Below are 11,880 nucleotides of genomic sequence, written 5' to 3' on the forward strand. Positions count from 1 at the left end.
TGTTCACTGACATACTCTAAACACCTAGACAACCTGATACAAAGTGGTCACTCAGTAAATGTTTTTTGAATGAATGAATGCACACTGTGACTTCAGTATAAAGTACTTCTGGAGCCAAATACCAATTTCATTTATACAGTTAACAAATATCTACTGAGCTGCCATTATGGGGGAGACAGCACATACACATACAAATCCAGAGTATCAGATAGTGATAAATGCTACAAAGCCAAATAGAGCAGGATAAGGAGATGGAGAGTGAGAGAAGTGGCTCAGGCAGTCATCTCTGAAGTGATGGCAATTAATCTGAGATCTGAATGAAGTTGGGTGCCATGCAGATTTGGGTGGAGGGGGAAAGTGAGCTTTGAGCATTGAGAAAATAGCAAATGCACAGGCCTAAGGGTGGAGGCCGGCTTGGTAAACCCAGTAACAGCAGTTGAGGCCTGCGTGGAAGGAGTGGGGTGTGCAAGAATATAGCATTCCACCTGCCTTTACCTACTACTTAATAACGTGTATATTGCCTAGTGCCCTGGTTAAGAGAGATTACATTTCACCTTTGAGTACTCAGATTCTCTGATAGTTAAGGGCTTCTTCTATTCTAGCCTCCAAATGTCCGTATCATCACATCATATAAGATTACAAAGCACACAGTAATGACGTTAAAAATCATTCCAAGAACATCCCCAGGAGTCACGAAACTGACTTAAGTACCACTGCCCAGGAAGGTGTAAAGCCAAGCAGGAACGTAGTGAAGGGTGCAAGGCCAGGAGGCTCAATAAACATTAAACAGGGACTGTCAATTCCCAGTCTGGGGGAAAGAGCGTCGTTTCAATTAAGTCGCCAAGCGCGGCATCAGGCAGCTCTACGACATGCATTTTGTTACAGTCCTGGGCTCTAACTGTTCCGACTTATGTAATTTCCCAAAGAACAAAAGCAAAAAGTTCACTCTGAACTAGCCTTCCAACTCAGGCAGGAAGTTCTTTCTCGGCCAGGGCAGAGCACTTGGAAAGTTTTCAGCGTCTGAAAATCCCTATTTCCGGGGCTAAGCAGGGTAGTATCTTCCGGCTTAAAATAAAGATTTATGGTGATTTCTCCCCATCCCTCCACAGCAGTTCCAAAACAGCTTCGCCGAGCTTAGTCAAACTTTCTGCGCTATCCCTCGACATCAAGACCAAATGTCGAACGCATAACAATGAGTTTAACGAGCCGGGGCCGGAAGCTCGGTGAATATAGATACACAGAACGGGAGCCGAGGGTCTAGGCGACATAAATGAAAACAGCAGCCTAACGGGGTCGTAGAGCGCGAAAGGAACTCCGAGGCAGGTGCCTCCCCTGCGCTGGCCGAAGGAGGAGAGGCCTCCAAGAAGGAAACAGCCCTGGTGCGAAGCCAGAGACAACCCTCAGCAGCGGCGCGCCACTTCCGCCAGCCAACTCACGCATGCGCAGTGCCGCCTCGGCCCGCGGCCTGGGTCAAAGTACAATCCGGGAGCCGCGCACCCAGCCCCAGCCAATCGACTTTGCGCACGCGCGGCGACACCTCGGCCCTAGGCCTGGGCGAGGGTGTCGCTCCAGAGCCCCACTCCCGGCCCTCGCCAGACGACCTGCGCACGCGCGGAGACGCGTGGGCTCGCGGCTCGGGCGGGGCTGTCGCCCCAGGGGCTACTCCTCACCGAAACCTGGCGCCGAGAGCTCGGGCGGCGGGGACGGTGTGGGGAGAGGTGACTCGCCGCTGGGGAGGTCTGAGAGCGGCCGGCTTCTAGCCTGGCTTCCCCCCCGCGCGACTTCCTACGCCATCCCCTATGTCCTTACCACAACGCAGGCCCGAGCCACATCCGCTCCGCCTCCCAGGTCGCCGTTACTGCCCGCCGCCGCGATGAGTTGGCGCCTCCCCTTGAAGCAGCCCGGCCTCGGCGGGACGCGCTCGGGTGACCGACCGGGGAGGGAAAGAGGAGGGGTGCGCGCCCGAAGGGAGGGGAGGGGAGGGGGCCGGGCGACGGCGCCTCGCCCCTCCTCTCCGCTGCCCCCTGCCGCCCCCTGGCGCCCCCGCCCCTTTCTCGCCGACTCTCTCGGCTCCGATCAGACCCCTAGGACTGGACACTAGCTCTCCCGCTGGGTCCATCTCCGCCGTTTCCCCGGGGATTCCGCCGTGGGAAACCCCCACCTTCTCCAGGGTTCTGGTCCCCAGAGTCTTGGGAATTTGGAGATGCCTGACCCGGAAGGGTGAGGCGCGCGGATGATGCGGCAAGCTCTTACACAGTCCCTCTCCCCCAGTCTGTGCCAGCTTTTCTACTGGTGGTCCCTCCATCAAGGAGCTCAGATCACTTCTCCCCACGGTTTCCCTGCTTTCCTCTCACTGCTGTACCTTTCTAATACAGAGGCCGAAATAATGAGTGATGGGTGCTGAAGGGATGACCTGCCGACCCGGGGACCAAGGTCTTCTGGAACAACCACACTCTCTATTAACTTGCAGTGATTTCTTGTATTACAGTGCACTTCTCTTGGCCTTAGTAGATTTTAGTAAAATGCATCACAGCCTGATAATGTGCAATAATTTCTCCCACTTTACTACACTTACTTCGGCCCCAGTGGGTTTTGGTAAAATGCTCCACAGCTGGTGTTATTAGCTGTTCCTATGGAGTAAAGCTGACTGCTTTCACACTGGCTTTTTAATGACACAGGTTCAACGTTCAAATGATTTGCCAAAAGTAGAACAGCTGGATGGAATAACAGATTTCAACCCAGAATGACCGTGTCAGTCTTTTGTTTGGTCTGGCTTTTGTCATTTCATTGGAAAAGCATCATTCCAGAATGTCTAGCTGCTTTTATGGCAGCTGCTATAGTTGGCAGATAATTATGTCTATCATCAGCGCATAGTCCTTTGAGCCCCAGAAGAAGGCTTGCATTTATTCGATTTTATAGGATATAAGCCGGGCAGAAATCTAACATGCACGGCATTGCATACGAAGAACTTTTCCCCCGAAACAATGTTATCCTTTGGCCTTTTAATGTAAACTGTGATATAGCCATAAGTGAAAGGACAGCTTAGAGTTTTCATTTGAAAAGGATAATCAGAAAGAACTCCTTCAACAGTATTTATCTAAGGGGGAGGGTGGCCAGACTAAGGAGAGTAGTCAGATGAGGTAGGGTTATCATTTAAACATACCTTCCTTATACAACAATTATTTGTGATATGTCTGTCTCACTAGATTGTGAAACTCTTGAGGGCACAGATCATGCCTTATTAATACCTGTATCACAAAATGCTTAAGAATTGTTTGTGGAATCAAATTGACATTGATTATGTGCCTTTAGTTCCTCAAATATGCTTTCCTACTGCATTAAAAGACCTAAATAGGAGCATGGATCTATAGTCTACTTTCATTTTGGATGATTTGTGCCAGTTCTGGGCCTGACAGCCTGGATAGACGCACCTCTTAAGTGTGGTTGATACTAATCCAGATAGGCTTTAAGTCACCTTTTCTTATACCCTGATCAACCAGTTTTCTTCTTCTTCCTTTCCTTGTGGCAAAGCAGCATAACGCTGAGTCCACGCTAAAAAATCACTTATTTTTCTGTTCAGGAAAAGACTTTTCCTCTGATCACCATCAAAGCTAAAATTCATCATTAAACAAGTTTAGGAATTCTTTCTAATTCAAACATTCAATATTTCCTTCCACTTTGTCCCTGTATCCAGACTACATTATATTTAAGGCATTTTAAGGGATTTGAGTCACCATTTAGAGAGCAAAATTATAGAAAACCACTTTCATACAAAATGTCACACATAATTTACAAATCAACCTGTATAATAATCCTTTCCCTGCAGAAATAATGTGCTTTACAAATTAGTATTTATTTTTTAAAATTAGGGTATTCTTAAAATAAGATAGATACTTCTTAAAAGTCCTGAAGTTTTTAGTCCTGAGATTACTCCTAAATGATGAAAAATGAAAAGACAGTTTATAGCATAGACTTTCTCTGATATCTACCACTGAAACCAATTGCTAATGGGGAACTTAATGTTAAGATGTGATTACAGCACGAATGATCAGAACAGAGGATTCAACAGGTGTAGTCCTGGAATATAGAATAGGAAACTTCCTGCAACAAATCTGACCCCTAGAGCAGCTGGAATGTGGGAAGAAATTGTTAGAATATCTCTATTTTTATCTAAATTAAGAAATCAAACTTGACTAGTATTTAATATGGAGACTGACAATACTGCATATTTTTTGTGATCAGAGTACATGATCAAAAATGTGTAGAAAAAAAAATGTGTAGAAACCAACTTCCTTAGAGTACCATCAGCTCTGCAGGCAGGCATCTGATTTCACCATGTTTTGAATTTAAGTAATATTTTAAATACAATAATTTGGATTTATATAACATTTTAAATATTACAATCTTGAAATATATATAATATTTTGTTTTACCTTTATATTATGTTAACTTTTACTATGCAATAAGTAAATGTTTATTGTTTAGTCACTTTTAACAGACATTTATTCAGCAAATCTTGGTAATTTATATAATGTTTCTTTGCAGTAACTGTAGCTTTGTACTGTCAGATTTAGAAAATCATAGAGCTGAGAGAGATTAAATATAAATCTTCATTTTATAGATGCTGTGATTGTGAAGTAAGTTGTCTCAAGTCCTTGGAATCGTAGTTGCAGTGCTTCTTCCAATCCATCCTGCCACTCATAGGACAAATAGCAGGATTTCGTTATCTACCACATGAACGATAACAGCAACGCCATTGAACAAGATGCGAAGGTACAGGTACTTCTCATAGGACTCTAAGTAGAAGAAATTCTTTCTAACTTTTTACTTTAAAATAATTATAGATTCGCATGAAGTTGCAAAGATAGTACAGAGAGGTCCCATGTGCCTGCCCCATTTTTCCCCCTAGTTATATTTTGTAAGTGGAGGAAATTTATCAGTTAATATGTTTGTTCTCAGAAAAAGCTCAAACTGATAGGTTTAATAATGAGAGCTACAATTTTTTAAGCACCTATTTTATACCAGCAGCTTTACCTATATTACCTCATTTAGAGCTTACAACAGTCCTGTAAGGCAAGAGGTTATCCTCAGTTTACGGGTAAAGCAACTCAGATTCCAAGAAATTAAGTCACTCCTATCAACTCTCAAGGCCAGATCTTCCTGCCTTGCATGTTTCACTTTTTCCACATTATGGACAGTTGAAGGTCATACATTCCTTACACTGTATTCCAGCTGAATCCTGATAATTATCTAACAATACAAACATTTTCTGTATTATTATCATTTTTTAAAAATTGTGTGAATATTTTCTCAGAAGTTAAAACTGTTTCTTTTTAAAAAGAATGGATATATATGTATAACTGATTCACTTAGTACACCTGAAACTAACACATTGTAAATCAACTAAAAATTTTTTTAAAAAACTGTTTCTTTTTAGAAAATCTGTGTACAAAATAGTGTGTTTCATTAAATATTTCCATTTTATTTGGGACCAATAATTTTCTCCAGGGAGTTCAAAATTAAAAGCAGGAGGGAAAGATGACTAGATCACATGTAAGTTCCTTTCCAAAATCTTTGATTACTTTGATCTATTGACTTAGTATTGCTAAATTCTTTGAACTAGAAAGTTTTACTCTGAGACATTATAGGTCACTATTTTAGAGATTAAAATTCCCATCACCACATCTGTTAAGTTTATCTACTGTCTTAGTCAGTTCTGGTTGCTTTAACAAAGTACCAGAATGGATGGTTTATAAGTAATGGAAACTTGTTTTTCACAGTTCTAGAGGCTGGAAGTCCGAGATCAAGGTGCCAGGAGTGTGCAGTGGGGAGGATGGTGAGCCTGGGGCCAGGGGGACCATGTTAAGGCTCTATTGCATCAGCCCAGGCAGGACACAAGGAGTCCTTGAACTCAGTGTGACAGTGGGGTGGGCTTAAAGACAGGAGAAGACGGATTTGAGAAGATTTTGAGAAAATATTCACATAGTTTTCCATAATAATAGGTCAAAAGACTGCAGTATAGTGTAGACATGGCTTTTTTATGCACTGGGAAACCAAGGAATGCATGCGACTCACCTTATTGCAATATTTGCTTTATTGTGGTGATCTGGAACCCAACCTCCAAGGTATGCCTAAGTGGGTTGCATGAGTTTTTTGGTTTCCCAGTGCATGTAAGGGTTGTGTTTGCACTGTACTGTAGTCTATAAAGCGTGCAATAGCATTATGTCTAAAAAATGTACATACCTGAGATAAAAAATGATAAAAAAAAATGACAAACATCATCTGAGCCTTCAGTGAGTCGTAATCTTTTTGTTGATGGAGGGTTTGAAATACTGTGAGAATTACCAAAATGTGACACAGAGACATGAAGTGAGAAAACGCTGTTGGAAAAAATGGTGCCAATAGACACAACATCTGCGAAGCACAATGAAGGTGTAGTACATTTAAAAAAATAGGTCAAAGCAATAGGAATGTTTTGATTGATGCTGAGAACATCTTTGATAAAATTCAATTGTCAATATTCATTTTTGATAAAAGAATTTTTGCTAAATGGCTACATACACACACTGAAAACTAGCTTCATGTTTACTGGTGAAATCCTAACAGCATGTCCATTAAATATAGTAATAAAACAGTAGTGCTACTTATCTCTAATTAATGCTATAATGCTATTCTGGAAGTACCAGCTAATGCAATTAGATAAGAAAGTGAAGTAAGGAATATTGAAGACTGAAAAGGATACAGAAAATTTACCATTATTTATAGATGATGCAACTAGATTTTTTGGCTAAGGGGTGCTCACAGCCTCTTTTCCCTAACCCATTGTTCCATTCCAGTTTTCAGATTGATCTAGTTCAAAGGCACTTTACAGTTGCCTGCCCCCAGAGAAAGGAGCTGTTATTGTGCCATCCTGTCTAGTGGGAGGCACTGAGAGTGGCTCCATTTTTTTAAGGTTTGAGAAAAAAAAGCCAGAGCTTCCTCTTGTGAGACAGCCAACATACTAACTCCATTTGTGACTTTACATTCCTTGTGCCTGAAAGGCAAGCTCAGTGAGAATCCAATTGCCCCAAGTATTGTAGCAAATGCTTTTTTGCTCTAGTACATGCTTCTCCTGGCCAAGTGCTCTGGCTTGTCCTTAGCCCGCATTGCAGGGGCAAGAGCCAAGATCCAGGACAGGTTTCAGGGCCTGCTTTGGTTCTGTCATGTTGGCATATACAGGGTAATGGTGTAGCCTGATCTCCCTGAGTTCAACACTAGCGCCCAGGGCAAGTTATCAGGTAATAACAGTGATCACTTGCCTTGCTTTGTTTTTTTGTGCATGTGCATGTACTTTTCTTGGGGACATTAAAGAAAAGCAGGTCAAGAGCTGAATTTGAGTTTTTCTGGATCTCTTTGTCAAACACCACCTTAATTGCTCTTACTTTTGGCATGACCAAAATATACCTTGAAAACCCAGGAATGTAAACTGAAAAGCTTTTAGAAATTATAGAGTTTAGTGATGTGGCCAGTTACAAACGCAATATACAAAAATCAGTTAGAAAACTATAAAACTACTGAGACAGAGGAAGGCAAAATCGAGAGGAATACTGTTTTTTATTTTTACAATTTTTAATTTATTTTTTTAACATCTTTTTTGGAGAACAGTTACTTTACAATGTTTTGTTAGTTTCTGCTGTATAACAAAGTGAATCAGCTATATATATACATATATCCCCATATCCCCTCCCTCTTGCACCTCCCTCCCACCCTCCCTATCCCACCCCTCTAGGTGGACATAAAGCACCGAGCTGATCTCCTGTGCTATGCAGCTGCTTCCCACTAATCAGTTTTCCCAGCACCACTTATTGAAGAGGCTGTCTTTTCTCCATTGTATATTCCTTCCTTCTTTATCAAAGATAAGGTGACCATATGTGCATGGGTTTATCTCTGGGCTTTCTATTCTGTTCCATTGATCTATATTTCTGTTTTTGTGCCAGTACCATACTGTCTTGATTACTGTAGATTTGTAGTATAGTCTGAAGTGTGAGAGCCTGATTCCTCCAGCTCCGTTTTTCTTAAGATTGCTTTGGTTATTTGTTTTTAGATGGGAAGATTCAATAATGTAAGGATGTCAATTTTCCTAAGATAAATTTGTAAGTCTAATGCTATCCTAATAAGAATCTCAATGATATTATTTAAATAATTTAAAAATCCATTTGAAAGTGTGGTTTGGTAGAGCCCTTTTGAAGGCAGTTTGACTTTATGTGTTAAATTTGTCCTTTGACTCAATAATCCCACCTTTAGGAATCTGTTAATATGAAAAGATGTATGCAGAAGGATGTATGTCACAGCATTTTTATAATTAGGAAAAAATGGAAAACAGCCTATATGTTCTATGACAAACTAATTAGATTAATTAAAGTATGGCAAATACTGTTGGTTGCCTACCTAAAAGCCGCCCTCTCTCCCTTGCTTCCTTCCTTTCTTTTCTTCTTTCTTTCTTTTACTTTTTATTAGGAAAAATTTCAAACATATACAAAAATAGGCAGAAAGATTAATAAGCCCCCAAGTACTCATCATTCAGCTTCAGCAATTAGCAATTCACAGCCAAAATTGTTTTATTAATACTTCTCTCCACCACCATATTATTTTGAAGCATCTTATCACTTCATCTGTAAATATTTCAATGGATGTTTCTAAAAGATAAGAACTTTCATAAAAAGCATAACCAAAATATTATCATACTTTCAAAAACTAACATGAATTCCTTGATCATGAGACATCCTTTCAGAGTTCAAATTTTTAATTACCTTCACAAGTACCATATATATTTTTTAACAGTTTCAGTGACTCAGGATTCAAATAAAGTCTACTCATTGCAATTGGTTGATATGTCTTTTAAGTCTCTTTTAATCCATAGGTTCCCTCTTCAGTTCCTTTTGCTTCCTTGAAATTTATTTGTTAAAGAAACCAGGTTATTTGTCCTCTGGATTTTCCAAAATCTGGTTTTTGCTGAATGCACTCTTTATGCTTTTCATAAATTGGTAATCTAGAGTCTTGGTTAGATTTGGGTTCTTCTTTTTTTCTTGGCAAGATGACTTCTTAGATGGTGGCGTGTCCTTCCATCAGGAGGCATGTGATGTTGGATTGTTTCTTTCTATGAAGTTAGTAATTGTTGATGCTCAATGCCTATATCCATACTATACTGGGTACAGTCAACTGAATTAGATTAACATCTAGTGTTATAAATGGTGATCTCCTAACTCCATCATTTCTCCTCCATTTATTAGCTGGAATACTTTTATAAACGGAAATTACTTTCCTCAATGATTTGGTTTCCCAGTGAGAGCAGGATAAGCATTTAATTCCTTCTCTTAATTTGCTAGTTTACAAAATAATGAGTTGTTTCACTAACAGTCTCCAACGGTGACCAAATGAGTTTGTCTGTTGGTATCATTGTGAATTCATGGGTTTAAACTTGCTTCATGTGTTCCTTCCCTTTTTTCTTGCTCACAGAACCCTGTTTTTGTTTAGGTAGTGATGTGGTCAGTCACAGAGAAGAAATCCTGGCTTGTGTGAGCGCGTCATATCAATCCATTCTCATTGGCAGTGTCTGGGGTCGGCAGGTGATTAGTCCCCGATGAAGACACTTATGAGGAAGGTCACGCTGAAGAAAGACCTCTCCACCCACTCAGCTGCTCCCTTCTTCTCTTCAGGCTTTTTTCATATTGTCTCATGAGGACTTGATATTTGGAGAGCTGCTGCTGAAGCTTGGAATGTCCCAATGGATACACATGATACATATGCACAATTATGAACTTACACTGCAGTTCTAGACTTATTGACAGGGAAAGATATCTATGTTATGTTGCTGATATGATACGTAACATTAAAACTATTTACATAAAATTGAACACAATTGTGTATATATGCACCAAGACCTACCTGGAATTATGTTCATTTAAATATTAAGAGTGGTCATCTCTGAGTAGTGAGATGTTGGTGAATTTCTACTTTATTCCTTATATTTTTCTGTAAGGTTTAAGGTTTAGATTTTAATGTGAATAATCAACTTTTTAAAAAAGTATGATTCTGGGCAATTCTCATCTATCTCATGTTACTTACAATGGATTTTTTTTCCAAACAAATACGTCCCATCATAAAAATTCTTTTTTATAAGACCACATAACTGGCATCATGTGATTTTTCTCCATGGCATAATCATCAGACAGGAAATGTTTTGATTCTGGAATAACATTTCCTGATAAACATTTGTTGGAAACATTTAAGCATTTCCTGATCTGAAAATTTTTGAGATTTTTTTTCTTTGTGTATCTTATTGTTATAATTAACAATACTCTGTAGCCCAGTGGGACAGAATCAACCTGTTGCAGGAAAAAAAAAAAAAAACTTTGAGAAAAACATGAATTTTATTAGAGAGATATTTTCCAGTCACCAAGAAAATAAAACGGGCACAATTTTCACCTAGTGGTAAAAATAATAAGTAGTCTCCCCTTAGCCTACATTTAAGAAATTTTAATTTCTTTGGCACATTTAATTCTCGAAAGAAATTGCATATGCTTAAAGCCTAAAAGATGTTAAAATCTTTTAGGCTTTAAGAATAGTCTAGGCCTCTAGAATAAAATTAAAAAAGGGCCTTTCTTCCAGTGATCACTTCATTATTAAGTAGTGTATTGTTTAGCCTCCATGTGTTTGTATTTTTTACACCCCTGTATGATTCTTTTATGCAATATGTTTGAAATGACAAAATTTTAGAAATGGAACACAGATTAGTGGTTGCCAGGAGTTAAGAATGGGGGAAGAGGAGAGCTGGATGTTGTTATAAAAGAGCAACAGGAGGGATCCTTGTGGTGATGGACTGTTCTATATGTTGACTGTGGTGATAGATGCATGAACCTACATATGTGATAAAATTGTATAGGACTGAGTACATACAAATGTATACATGTTAAGCTGGGGAAATATGAATAAGGTCAGTGGAATGTATCAATGTCAGTATCCTGGTTGTGATATTATAGTAGAGTTTTGCAAAGTGTTGAGGGAAACTGAGTAGAAGGTACTTTCTGTATTATTTGTTATAACTGTATGTGAATCTACAATTACCTCAGTAAAAAATTCAATTAAAAGTAGTCTACTATGGGGCTTCCCTGGTGGCGCAGTGGTTGAGAGTCCGCCTGCCGATGCAGGGGACACAGGTTCGTGCCCCGGTCCGGGAGGATCCCACATGCCGCGGAGCGGCTGCGCCCATGAGCCATGGCCGCTGAGCCTGCACGTCCGGAGCCTGTGCTCCGCGACGGGAGGGGCCACAGCAGTGAGAGGCCCGCGTACCGCAAAAAAAAAAAAAAAAAAAAAAAAAAAAAATAGTCTACTAAATCAATTTACTAAATAATCTAAATTTCTTTAATTTTTCTACTATAGTTCCATTCTTTATCCTTTACCTGATTTATTTTGCACACAGTTACAAGATAAACAAATAATTATACACAATAACAAGATAAACTTATTTTGCAGATTACTTCTTAAAGAGGAAAAAAATAGGGAGATGGATACACATGCTCCCAATAACAAACAATAAACAACATTCTTGGATCTAGTGTTTTTTCAACTGAGTCAGTTATATTAAGAATTATCTTCTTTAATTAAAGGAGTGGAATTTCAAAGAAGACACTTGCTTGGATGTGATCAGGCGGCACTTTTCTTTGATAATGAAGTGCTTAAGACCTTCTGTTCTTAGAATTCATAGTAGGCACAGCATCGTGGAATTGAAGAGACGTAGCTCTTCAAGTCTATCTGTTCCATCTCCCTACTACTGCAGAATTGTTCTCTATGCTGCACTTATAATAAATGATGATTACTATGATTAATACTAATGGCTCCAAC

The 11,880-nt window shown here is 39.8% G+C and overlaps 1 protein-coding gene and 1 long non-coding RNA gene across 7 annotated transcripts in view; one reads left to right on the forward strand and one right to left on the reverse strand.

The window, feature by feature from the left end:
- The window catches only part of RCBTB2 (RCC1 and BTB domain containing protein 2), a 38,222-nt gene extending 36,269 nt beyond the window's left edge, over window positions 1–1,953 (reverse strand). For 2 of the 5 annotated variants that reach the window (XM_024755326.1, XM_024755323.1), the window contains exon 1: window positions 1,810–1,953. The gene's annotated coding sequence lies outside the window, so the exon portion shown is untranslated. The other 3 variants (XM_024755325.1, XM_024755327.1, XM_024755324.1) reach the window with 3 other exon arrangements.
- LOC112406519 (uncharacterized) lies at window positions 1,789–10,695 on the forward strand. 2 transcript variants are annotated; one of them, XR_003004574.1, is made up of 3 exons: window positions 1,789–1,925; window positions 4,622–4,773; window positions 9,496–10,695. It is a non-coding gene; the product is annotated as an uncharacterized LOC112406519 (long non-coding RNA). The 2 variants fall into 2 exon arrangements; XR_003004573.1 differs by having other exon boundaries at window positions 9,514–10,695.
- The last annotated feature ends 1,185 nt before the right edge of the window (window positions 10,696–11,880 follow it).

The sequence above is a fragment of the Neophocaena asiaeorientalis genome, unplaced genomic scaffold (genome assembly GCF_003031525.2).
Source record: "Neophocaena asiaeorientalis asiaeorientalis breed wild unplaced genomic scaffold, Neophocaena_asiaeorientalis_V1.1 scaffold59, whole genome shotgun sequence".
In the NCBI taxonomy this organism is placed as follows: Eukaryota; Metazoa; Chordata; class Mammalia; order Artiodactyla; family Phocoenidae; genus Neophocaena; species Neophocaena asiaeorientalis.